This window comes from Oncorhynchus keta, unplaced genomic scaffold, assembly GCF_023373465.1.
Source record: "Oncorhynchus keta strain PuntledgeMale-10-30-2019 unplaced genomic scaffold, Oket_V2 Un_contig_2802_pilon_pilon, whole genome shotgun sequence".
NCBI classification, from domain to species: Eukaryota; Metazoa; Chordata; class Actinopteri; order Salmoniformes; family Salmonidae; genus Oncorhynchus; species Oncorhynchus keta.
The window spans coordinates 26,566-39,086 of record NW_026285818.1 but is presented as its reverse complement, the minus strand read 5'-3'; the positions used below and the strand labels follow the sequence as shown (position 1 = coordinate 39,086).

At 42.3% G+C, this 12,521-nt stretch overlaps 2 long non-coding RNA genes across 12 annotated transcripts; one reads left to right on the top strand and one right to left on the bottom strand.

Annotated features, from left to right (window-relative positions):
- Positions 1-4,273: 4,273 nt before the first annotated feature.
- On the bottom strand, positions 4,274-7,790 carry LOC127923034 (uncharacterized). 10 transcript variants are annotated; one of them, XR_008113085.1, is made up of 6 exons: positions 7,600-7,739; positions 7,327-7,466; positions 7,118-7,285; positions 6,413-6,944; positions 6,071-6,371; positions 4,274-4,399 (listed from the first exon to the last, which is right to left on the bottom strand). It is a non-coding gene; the product is annotated as an uncharacterized LOC127923034 (long non-coding RNA). The 10 variants fall into 10 exon arrangements; XR_008113086.1 differs by lacking the exon at positions 6,071-6,371; XR_008113083.1 differs by lacking the exons at positions 4,274-4,399; positions 6,071-6,371 and having other exon boundaries at positions 6,378-6,944; positions 7,642-7,790.
- LOC127923035 (uncharacterized) lies at positions 7,745-8,854 on the top strand. 2 transcript variants are annotated; one of them, XR_008113090.1, is made up of 3 exons: positions 7,745-7,875; positions 8,040-8,250; positions 8,376-8,854. It is a non-coding gene; the product is annotated as an uncharacterized LOC127923035 (long non-coding RNA). The 2 variants fall into 2 exon arrangements; XR_008113091.1 differs by having other exon boundaries at positions 7,794-7,875; positions 8,123-8,250.
- Positions 8,855-12,521: the final 3,667 nt, after the last annotated feature.

Below are 12,521 nucleotides of genomic sequence, written 5' to 3'. Positions count from 1 at the left end.
TCACCCTGGAGGGAGTCATTACTGTATTACCCTGGAGGGACTGGAGGGAGTCATTACTGTATCACCCCTGGAGGGAGTCATTACTGTATTACCCCTGGAGGGAGTCATTACTGTATTACCCCTGGAGGGAGTCATTACTGTATTACCCTGGAGGGAGTCATTACTGTATTACCCTGGAGGGAGTCATTACTGTATTACCCCTGGAGGAGTCATTACTGTATTACCCCTGGAGGGAGTCATTACTTTATTACCCCTGGAGGGAGTCATTACTGTATTACCCCTGGAGGGAGTCATTACTGTATTACCCTGGAGGAGTCATTACTTTATTACCCTGGAGGGAGTCATTACTGTATTACCCCTGGAGGGAGTCATTACTGTATTACCCTGGAGGAGTCATTACTGTATTACCCCTGGAGGGAATCATTACTGTATTACCCCCTGGAGGGAGTCATTACTTTATTACCCTGGAGGGAGTCATTACTTTATTACCCTGGAGGGAGTCATTGTTTATTACCATTATTACCCCTGGAGGGAGTCATTGCTTTATTACCCTTATTACCCCTGGAGGGAGACAGTGTGTTGACCATTACACAGAGAAGAAGAGGCGAGAGAGACCCATTCAGACATTAACTCTAAACATAACAACATCACCCTCTGGAGGCGAACTACTGCACAACAGGGCTGTGTTCAGCAGGGCACCAACAACGTGGAGTGTTCAGATAGAAATGGATGACGTTTAAATCAACACAGGAATAACAGACAATGGGAATAGCTTGGAGATAAGAACTGTTGAGTCTTGAGAAGGTAGAGCATCTCCTGGGCATAACGAGACCACACAAAGAAAAACAGCCAGGGGAAGAAAATAGATGTATTTATTGTTGTTCTGTCTATACATATACAAATACAGCATATCTATATATGGCACAATGTACATGTAATATAGACCCCGTAACAACACGTAATCACATTTCCTAAAGCATTGATGCCGTCGTGATGACTAATCCACCGTGGTCCCAAACGCACTGACAGATAAAGACGTGCCTGGATGCAGAGACAGTAGACCACCGCTATTCTAATAAGAAATATTCATGGCATTGGTGCCAGAGAAAGTTCAAATCAGATGACTTGATACCATACTACCCCCGAAAAACGATCTCTGTAAAGTGCATTTAATGTATTTATTTAAAGCAGTCAGATACTAACGTCCACACAAAGTGTCCTAAACCTTCTATTGTTTTCTGAAGAACGCATTGTATGTCTCTCCTGATGCTAATCCACCGCTCAGTTTTACGACCCAAAAGCTTGAAGCCATCACGATTAAACTAAAAAACAACATGTACCAAATGCACTGCTGAAAGCATTGATACCTGTTGAGTGATGACTAAACTGACCATTGTCCTGAAAGTTTTCACAGAAAGATTGATGAGTCTGAAACAAATCAGTCCAGCAAACGACTGAAAGAATTATCCTCTGATGAACTAATCCACAACGGGCTCCCCAACTACAAAGATTGTTTGAGTACAGAACTAAACCACCGCGAAACAACATGAATTAGCAGAACAAAACCAGTGTTATTGTCTTTAATACACCGGGGTCCAGAACAAAAAACCAGTGAATAGTCCTTTATACAACATTCTAGTCAAACCAGTGTTATTGTCCTTTAAACAACATATACACAGATGCCAGTGTTATTGACCTATAACATATGTACAGAACAAAATGTTATTGTCCTTTAATACAACATATATTAGTACAGAATCAAAACCAGTGTTATTGTCCTAACAGAACAAACATTGTTATGTCCTTTAATGACTAATTACCGCAGAACAAACCACTGACAGATAAAGACGTGCCTGGATGCAGAACAGTAGACTTCCTCTATTCTAATACAACATATATTAGTACAGAACAAAACCAGTGGCTTGGTGTTCAACAGAAAGTTCAAACAAAACCAGTGTTACCATACTACCCCCCACCCCCCAAAAACGACATCTCTGTAGAAGTGCCAAAACAACCTATATTTAATGTACAAATGTTAAAGTCCGTTAATACAACATATGTACAGAACAAAGTGTCCTAAACCTTAATTAGTTTTCAAGAAAACCAGTATATGTCCTTCTACAACTCGATTAGCAGAACAAAACCAGTGTTATTGTCCACGACCCAAAAGCTGAACAAAACCAGTACATCACGATATAAACAAACAAAACATGTATTGTCCTTTAATGCACTGCTAAACATAAAAATACCAGTGTTATTGTCCTTAATACAACAACATTGTCCAGAACAAAACCAGTTTTATTGTGTCACATTATCCCAGACTGAAGAAAATCCTTCAGTCAGTCCAGCAAAAACATAAACACATGGAAGAATGTTTGAGTCTCACAGAACAAAACCAGTGTTATTGTCCTTTAATACAACATATATTAGTACAGAACAAAACCAGTGTTATTGTCCTTTAATACAACATATATTAGTACAGAACAAAACCAGTGTTATTGTCCTTTAATACAACATATATTAGTACAGAACAAAACCAGTGTTATTGTCCTTTAATACAACATATATTAGTACAGAACAAAACCAGTGTTATTGTCCTTTAATACAACATATATAGTGCAGAACAAAACCAGTGTTATTGTCCTTTAATACAACATATATTAGTACAGAACAAAACCAGTGTTATTGTCCTTTAATACAACATATATTAGTACAGAACAAAACCACTGTTATTGTCCTTTTAATACAACATATATTAGTACAGAACAAAACCAGTGTTATTGTCCTTTAATACAACATATATTAGTACAGAACAAAACCAGTGTTATTGTCCTTTAATACAACATATATTAGTACAGAACAAAACCAGTGTTATTGTCCTTTAATACAACATATATTAGTACAGAACAAAACCAGTGTTATTGTCCTTTAATACAACATATATTAGTACAGAACAAAACCATTGTTATTGTCCTTTAATACAACATATTAGTGACAGACTCTCTGACCAAAACCAGTGTTAGCCAGACAACAGAAGTCCTTTAAGACAACATGGATATTAGTACAGAACAAACCAGTGTTATTGTCCTTTAATACAACATATATTAGACAACAAAACCTGAGCCAGACCAACATGATTAGGATTGTCCACATTTAATACAACATATTATTGTTACTACAGAACAAAACCAGTGACCAACATGAAGGAGGTCCTTTAATACAACATATATTAGTACAGAACAAAACCAGTGTTATTGTCCTTTAATACAACATATATTAGTACAGAACAAAACCAGTGTTAGCCAGACCAACATGAAGGAGGTCCTTTAGACAACATATATTAGCCAGAACAAAACCAGTGTTATTGTCCTTTAATACAACATATATTAGCCAGAACAAAACCAGTTATTGTCCTTTAATACAACATATATTAGTACAGAACAAAACCAGTGTTATTGTCCTTTAGACAACATATATTAGACAGAACAAAACCATTAGTCCTTTACAACACATATAGAGCCAGAACAACATGGAGTGTTATTGTCCTTTAATACAACATATATTAGCCAGAACAAAACCAGTGTTATTGTCCATTAATACAACATATTAGCCAGAACAAAACCAGTGTTATTGTCCTTTAATACAACATATATTAGTACAGAACAAAACCAGTGTTATTGTCCTTTAATACAACATATAGTAGACAGAACAAAACACTCTTGATTGCCAGTACCAACATGAAGGAGGACATTAACAAAACCAGAGCCAGACCAACATGAAGGGAGGACATTAGACAACACTCTCTGAGCTGAAGGAGGACATTAATACAACATAGCCAGACCAACATGGAGTTAGACAGAACCAAAACCATGAAGGAGGACATTAGACAACACTCTCTGAGCCAGACCAACATGGAGGAGGACATTAGACAACACTCTCTGAAGACCAACATGAAGGAGGACATTAGACAACACTCTCTGAGCCAGACCAACATGAAGGAGGACATTAGACAACACTCTCTGAGCCAGACCAACATGAAGGAGGACATTAGACAACACTCTCTGAGCCAGACCAACATGAAGGAGGACATTAGACAACACTCTCTGAGCCAGACCAACATGGAGGAGGACATTAGACAACACTCTCTGAGCCAGACCAACATGAAGGAGGACATTAGACAACAGTCTCTGAGCCAGACCAACATGAAGGAGGACATTAGACAACACTCTCTGAGCCAGCATGGAGGAGACAGGACATGAGCACAACACTCTGAGCCAGACCAACATGAAGGAGGACATTAGACAACACTCTCTGAGCCAGACCAACATGAAGGAGGACATTAGACAACACTCTCTGAGCCAGACCAACATGAAGGAGGACATTAGACAACAGTAGTCGTCTCTGAGCCAGACCAACATGGAGGAGGACATTAGACAACACTCTCTGAGCCAGACCAACATGGAGGAGGACATTAGACAACACTTCTCTGAGCCAGACCAACATGAAGGAGGACATTAGACAACACTCTCTGAGCCAGACCAACATGAAGGAGGACATTAGACAACACTCTCTGAGCCAGACCAACATGGAGGAGGACATTAGACAACACTCTCTGAGCCAGACCAACATGAAGGAGGACATTAGACAACAGTAGTCGTTCTCTGAGCCAGACCAACATGGAGGAGGACATTAGACAACACTCTCTGAGCCAGACCAGCATGAAGGAGGACATTAGACAACACTCTCTGAGCCAGACCAACATGAAGGAGGACATTAGACAACACTCTCTGAGCCAGACCAACATGAAGGAGGACATTAGACAACACTCTCTGAGCCAGACCAACATGAAGGAGGACATTAGACAACACTCTCTGAGCCAGACCAACATGAAGGAGGACATTAGACAACACTCTCTGAGCCAGACCAACATGAAGGAGGACATTAGACAACACTCTCTGAGCCAGACCAACATGAAGGAGGACATTAGACAACACTCTCTGAGCCAGACCAACATGAAGGAGGACATTAGACAACACTCTCTGAGCCAGACCAACATGGAGGAGGACATTAGACAACACTCTCTGAGCCAGACCAGCATGGAGGAGGACATTAGACAACACTCTCTGAGCCAGACCAACATGAAGGAGGACATTAGACAACACTCTCTGAGCCAGACCAACATGGAGGAGGACATTAGACAACACTCTCTGAGCCAGACCAACATGGAGGAGGACATTAGACAACACTCTCTGAGCCAGACCAACATGAAGGAGGACATTAGACAACACTCTCTGAGCCAGACCAACATGGAGGAGGACATTAGACAACACTTAGACTCTGAGCCAGACCAACATGAAGGAGGACATTAGACAACACTCTCTGAGCCAGACCAACATGAAGGAGGACATTAGACAACACTCTCTGAGCCAGACCAACATGGAGGAGGACATTAGACAACACTCTCTGAGCCAGACCAACATGAAGGAGGACATTAGACAACACTCTCTGAGCCAGACCAACATGGAGGAGGACATTAGACAACACTCTCTGAGCCAGACCAACATGAAGGAGGACATTAGACAACACTCGTTCTCTGAGCCAGACCAACATGAAGGAGGACATTAGACAACACTCTCTGAGCCAGACCAACATGAAGGAGGACATTAGACAACACTCTCTGAGCCAGACCAACATGAAGGAGGACATTAGACAACACTCTCTGAGCCAGACCAACATGAAGGAGGACATTAGACAACACTCTCTGAGCCAGACCAACATGAAGGAGGACATTAGACAACACTCTCTGAGCCAGACCAACATGAAGGAGGACATTAGACAACACTCTCTGAGCCAGACCAACATGAAGGAGGACATTAGACAACACTCTCTGAGCCAGACCAACATGGAGGAGGACATTAGACAACACTCTCTGAGCCAGACCAACATGAAGGAGGACATTAGACAACACTCTCTGAGCCAGACCAACATGAAGGAGGACATTAGACAACACTCTCTGAGCCAGACCAACATGAAGGAGGACATTAGACAACAGACCAATATGAAGGAGGACTCTCTGAGCCAGACCAACATGAAGGAGGACATTAGACAACACTCTCTGAGCCAGACCAACATGGAGGAGGACATTAGACAACACTCTCTGAGCCAGACCAACATGAAGGAGGACATTAGACAACACTCTCTGAGCCAGACCAGCATGGAGGAGGACATTAGACAACACTCTCTGAGCCAGACCAACATGAAGGAGGACATTAGACAACACTCTCTGAGCCAGACCAACATGAAGGAGGACATTAGACAACACTCTCTGAGCCAGACCAACATGAAGGAGGACATTAGACAACAGTAGTCGTCTCTGAGCCAGACCAACATGGAGGAGGACATTAGACAACACTCTCTGAGCCAGACCAACATGAAGGAGGACATTAGACAACACTCTCTGAGCCAGACCAACATGAAGGAGGACATTAGACAACACTCTCTGAGCCAGACCAACATGAAGGAGGACATTAGACAACACTCTCTGAGCCAGACCAACATGAAGGAGGACATTAGACAACAGTAGTCGTTCTCTGAGCCAGACCAACATGAAGGAGGACATTAGACAACACTCTCTGAGCCAGACCAACATGAAGGAGGACATTAGACAACACTCTCTGAGCCAGACCAGCATGAAGGAGGACATTAGACAACACTCTCTGAGCCAGACCAACATGAAGGAGGACATTAGACAACAGTAGTCATTCTCTGAGCCAGACCAACATGAAGGATGACATTAGACAACACTCTCTGAGCCAGACCAACATGAAGGAGGACATTAGACAACACTCTCTGAGCCAGACCAACATGAAGGAGGACATTAGACAACACTCTCTGAGCCAGACCAACATGAAGGAGGACATTAGACAACACTCTCTGAGCCAGACCTACATGAAGGAGGACATTAGACAACACTCTCTGAGCCAGACCAACATGGAGGAGGACATTAGACAACAGTAGTCGTTCTCTGAGCCAGACCAACATGAAGGAGGACATTAGCCAACACTCTCTGAGCCAGACCAACATGGAGGAGGACATTAGCCAACACTCTGAGCCAGACCAACATGGAGGAGGACATTAGACAACACTCTCTGAGCCAGACCAACATGAAGGAGGACATTAGACAACAGTAGTCGTTCTCTGAGCCAGACCAACATGAAGGAGGACATTAGACAACACTCTCTGAGCCAGACCAACATGGAGGAGGACATTAGACAACAGTAGTCTTCTCTGAGCCAGACCAACATGGAGGAGGACATTAGACAACACTCTCTGAGCCAGACCAACATGGAGGAGGACATTAGACAACACTCTCTGAGCCAGACCAGCATGGAGGAGGACATTAGACAACACTCTCTGAGCCAGACCAACATGAAGGAGGACATTAGACAACACTCTCTGAGCCAGACCTACATGAAGGAGGACATTAGACAACACTCTCTGAGCCAGACCAGCATGAAGGAGGACATTAGACAACAGTAGTCATTCTCTGAGCCAGACCAACATGAAGGATGACATTAGACAACACTCTCTGAGCCAGACCAACATGGAGGAGGACATTAGACAACACTCTCTGAGCCAGACCAACATGAAGGAGGACATTAGACAACACTCTCTGAGCCAGACCAGCATGAAGGAGGACATTAGACAACAGTAGTCGTTCTCTGAGCCAGACCAACATGAAGGAGGACATTAGACAACACTCTCTGAGCCAGACCAACATGGAGGAGGACATTAGACAACAGTAGTCGTTCTCTGAGCCAGACCAACATGAAGGAGGACATTAGACAACACTCTCTGAGCCAGACCAACATGAAAGTGGACATTAGACAACACTGAGCCAGACCAATATGAAGGAGGACATTAGACAACACTCTGAGCCAGACCAACATGAAGGACATTAGACAACAGTAGTCGTTCTCTGAGCCAGACCAACATGGAGGAGGACATTAGACAACACTCTGAGCCAGACCAACATGAAGGAGGACATTAGACAACACTCTCTGAGCCAGACCAACATGAAGGAGGACATTAGACAACACTCTCTGAGCCAGACCAACAGAAGGATGACATTAGACAACAGTAGTCGTTCTCTGAGCCAGACCTACATGAACAGACAAAGCTGTGTGTCTTAAAATATATATCATATACTGGCAATTAAAGTGTGTTCATTCTCTACACACAAGAACCCGGGTTCCCCAAACAGGCTTAGACAAGTTCTGCCCCTAACCCGGGGTTCCCCAAACAGGCTTAGACAAGTTCTGCCCTAACCCGGGGTTCCCCAAACAGGCTTAGACAAGTTCTGCCCCCCAACCCAGGGTTCCCCAAACAGGCTTAGACAAGTTCTGCCCTAACCCGGGTTCCCCAAACAGGCTTATACAAGTTCTGCCCCCAACCCAGGGTTCCCCAAACAGGCTTAGACAAGTTCTACATGACTCACGGGACTTGGCATCTACAGAAGAGACCGTCTGAAAACAACACTGTTCTCTGTCTGCGGGTACATGTTCAGTAACTAGTACATGTTCAGTAACTAGTACATATTCAGTAACTAGTACATGTTCAGTAACTAGTACATGTTCAGTAACTAGTACATGTTCAGTAACTAGCACATGTTCAGTAACTAGCACATGTTCAGTAACTAGCACATGTTCAGTAACTAGCACATGTTCAGTAACTAGCACATGTTCAGTAACTAGCACATGTTTAGTAACTAGTCCATGTTCAGTAACTAGTACATGTTCAGTAACTAGTACATGTTCAGTAACTAGTACATGTTCAGTAACTAGCACATGTTCAGTAACTAGCATGTTCAGTAACTAGTACATGTTCAGTAACTAGCACATGTCCAGTAACTAGCACATGTTCAGTAACTAGTACATGTTCAGTAACTAGCACATGTTCAGTAACTAGTACATGTTCAGTAACTAGCACATGTTCAGTAACTAGCAGATTGTTCAGTAACTAGTACATGTTCAGTAACTAGTACATGTTCAGTAACTAGCAGATTGTTCAGTAACTAGCACATGTACAGTAACTAGCACATGTTCAGTAACTAGTACATGTTCAGTAACTAGTACATGTTCAGTAACTAGTACATGTTCAGTAACTAGCAGATTGTTCAGTAACTAGTACATGTATAGTGGTACTACTATAGACCAGACCTATTCCCTATATATAGTGGTACTACTATAGACCAGAGCCCTATTCCCTATATAGTGGTACTACTATAGACCAGAGCCCTATTCCCTATATAGTGTTCACTACTTCTGAACAGAGTCCTATTCCCTATATAGTGCACTACTTCTGAACAGAGTCCTATTCCCTATATAGTGCACTACTTCTGAACAGAGTCCTATTCCTATATGTGCACTACCCCAAACAGAGTCCTATTCCCTATATAGTGCACTACTTCTGAACAGAGTCCTACATGTTCAGGTAAGTATAGGGGCCATTTGTGCAGCATAAGCACCAAGCAGTCTAAGCACCTATTCCCCATACAGTCACGTTGACTGGAGTGCTATGGTTCTGGGTCTAATCAGAGCTGCTATATCTATGGTTCTGTGTCTAATCAGAGCTGTATCTATGGTTCTGGGCTCTAATCAGAGCTATAACTATGGTTCTGGGTCTAATCAGAGCTGCTATATCTATGGTTCTGGGTCTAATCAGAGCTATATATATGGTTCTGGGTATAATCAAAACTGCTATATCTATGGTTCTGGGTCTAATCAGAGCTGCTATATCTATGGTTCTGGGTCTAATCAGAGCTGCTATATCTATGGTTCTGGGTCTAATCAGAGCTGCTATATCTATGGTTCTGGGTCTAAGCAGAACTGCTATATCTATGGTTCTGGGTCTAATCAGAGCTGCTATGTCTATGGTTCTGGGTCTAATCAGAGCTATGTATATGGTTCTGGGTATAATCAGAACTGCTATATCTATGGTTCTGGGTATAATCAGAACTGCTATATCTATGGTTCTGGGTCTAATCAGAGCTGCTATATCTATGGTTCTGGGTATAATCAGAACTGCTATATCTATGGTTCTGGGTCTAATCAGAGCTGCTAGATCTATGGTTCTGGGTCTAATCAGAGCTGCTATATCTATGGTTCTGGGTCTAATCAGAGCTGCTATATCTATGGTTCTGGGTCTAATCAGAGCTGCTATATCTATGGTTCTGGGTCTAATCAGAGCTGCTATATCTATGGTTCTGGGTCTAATCAGAGCTGCTATATCTATGGTTCTGGGTCTAATCAGAGCTGCTATATCTATGGTTCTGGGTCTAATCAGAGCTGCTATATCTATGGTTCTGGGTCTAATCAAAGCTATGTGTATGGTTCTGGGTATAATCAGAGCTGTATCTATGGTTCTGGGTCTAATCAGAGCTATATATATGGTTCTGGGTATAATCAGAACTGCTATATCTATGGTTCTGGGTCTAATCAGAGCTGCTAGATCTATGGTTCTGGGTCTAATCAGAGCTGCTATATCTATGGTTCTGGGTCTAATCAGAGCTATAAATATGGTTCTAGATCTATGGTTCTGGGTCTAATCAGAGCTGCTATATCTATGGTTCTGTGTCTAATCAGAGCTGCTATATCTATGGTTCTGTGTCTAATCAGAGCTGCTATATCTATGGTTCTGGGTCTAATCAGAGCTGCTAAATCTATGGTTCTGGGTCTAATCAGAGCTGCTATATATGGTTCTGGGTCTAATCAGAGCTGCTATATATATGGTTCTGGGTCTAATCAGAACTAGATCTATACCTGAAACCCCACCTCTTTAAGGAATCCTAGGATAGGATAAAGTAATCCTTCTCACCCCCTTAAAATATTTAGATGCACTATTGTAAAGTGGCTGTTCCACTGGATGTCATAAGGTGATTACTAATTTGTAAGTCGCTCTGGATAAGAGCTGTCTGCTAAATGACTTAAATGTAAATGTAATCAGAGCTGCTAGATCTATGGTTCTGGGTCTAATCAGAACTTGATCTATGGTTCTGGGTCTAACCAGAGCTATATATATGGTTCTGGGTCTAATCAGAGCTATGTGTATGGTTCTGGGTCTAATCAGAGCTAGATCTATGGTTCTGAGTCTAATCAGAGCTAGATCTATGGTTCTGGGTCTAATCAGAGCTAGATCTATGGTTATGGGTCTAATCAGAGCTATATATATGGTTCTGAGTCTAATCAGAGCTGCTAGATCTATGGTTCTGAGTCTAATAAGAGCTGCTAGATCTACAGTTCTGGGTCTAATCAGAACTGATCTATGGTTCTGGGTCTAATCAGAGCTGCTATATCTATGGTTCTGTGTCTAATCAGAGCTGCTATATCTATGGTTCTGGGTCTAATCAGAGCTGCTATATCTATGGTTCTGGGTCTAATCAGAGCTGCTATATCTATGGTTCTGGGTCTAATCAGAGCTGCTATATCTATGGTTCTGGGTCTAATCAGAGCTGCTATATCTATGGTTCTGGGTCTAATCAGAGCTGCTATATCTATGGTTCTGGGTCTAATCAGAGCTGCTATATCTATGGTTCTGGGTCTAATCAGAGCTGCTAGATCTATGGTTCTGGGTCTAATCAGAGCTGCTATATCTATGGTTCTGGGTCTAATCAGAGCTATATCTATGGTTCTGGGTCTAAGCAGAGCTGCTATATCTATGGTTCTGGGTCTAATCAGAGCTGCTAGATCTATGGTTCTGGGTCTAATCAGAGCTGCTATATCTATGGTTCTGGGTATAATCAGAGCTGCTAAATCTATGGTTCTGGGTCTAATCAGAGCTGCTAGATCTATGGTTCTGGGTCTAATCAGAGCTGCTATATCTATGGTTCTGGGTCTAATCAGAGCTATGTGTATGGTTCTGGGTCTAATCAGAGCTGCTATATCTATGGTTCTGGGTCTAATCAGAGCTGCTATATCTATGGTTCTGGGTCTAATCAGAGCTGCTATATCTATGGTTCTGTGTCTAATCAGAACTGCTATATCTATGGTTCTGGGTCTAATCAGAGCTGCTATATATATGGTTCTGGGTATAATCAGAACTGCTATATCTATGGTTCTGGGTCTAATCAGACATGCCATATCTATGGTTATGTGTCTAAACATAACTGCTATATCTATGGTTCTGGGTCTAATCAGAGCTGCTATATCTATGGTTCTGGGTCTAATCAGAGCTGCTAGATCTATGGTTCTGGGTCTAATCAGAACTTGATCTATGGTTATGGGTCTAACCAGAGCTATATATATGGTTCTGAGTCTAATCAGAGCTATGATGTATGGTTCTGGGTCTAATCAGAGCTAGATCTATGGTTCTGGGTCTAATCAGAGCTAGATCTATGGTTCTGAGTCTAATCAGAGCTAGATCTATGGTTCTGAGTCTAATCAGAGCTGCTATATCTATGGTTCTGGGTCTAATCAGAACTAGATCTATGGTTCTGGGTCTAATCAGAGCTGCTATATCTATGG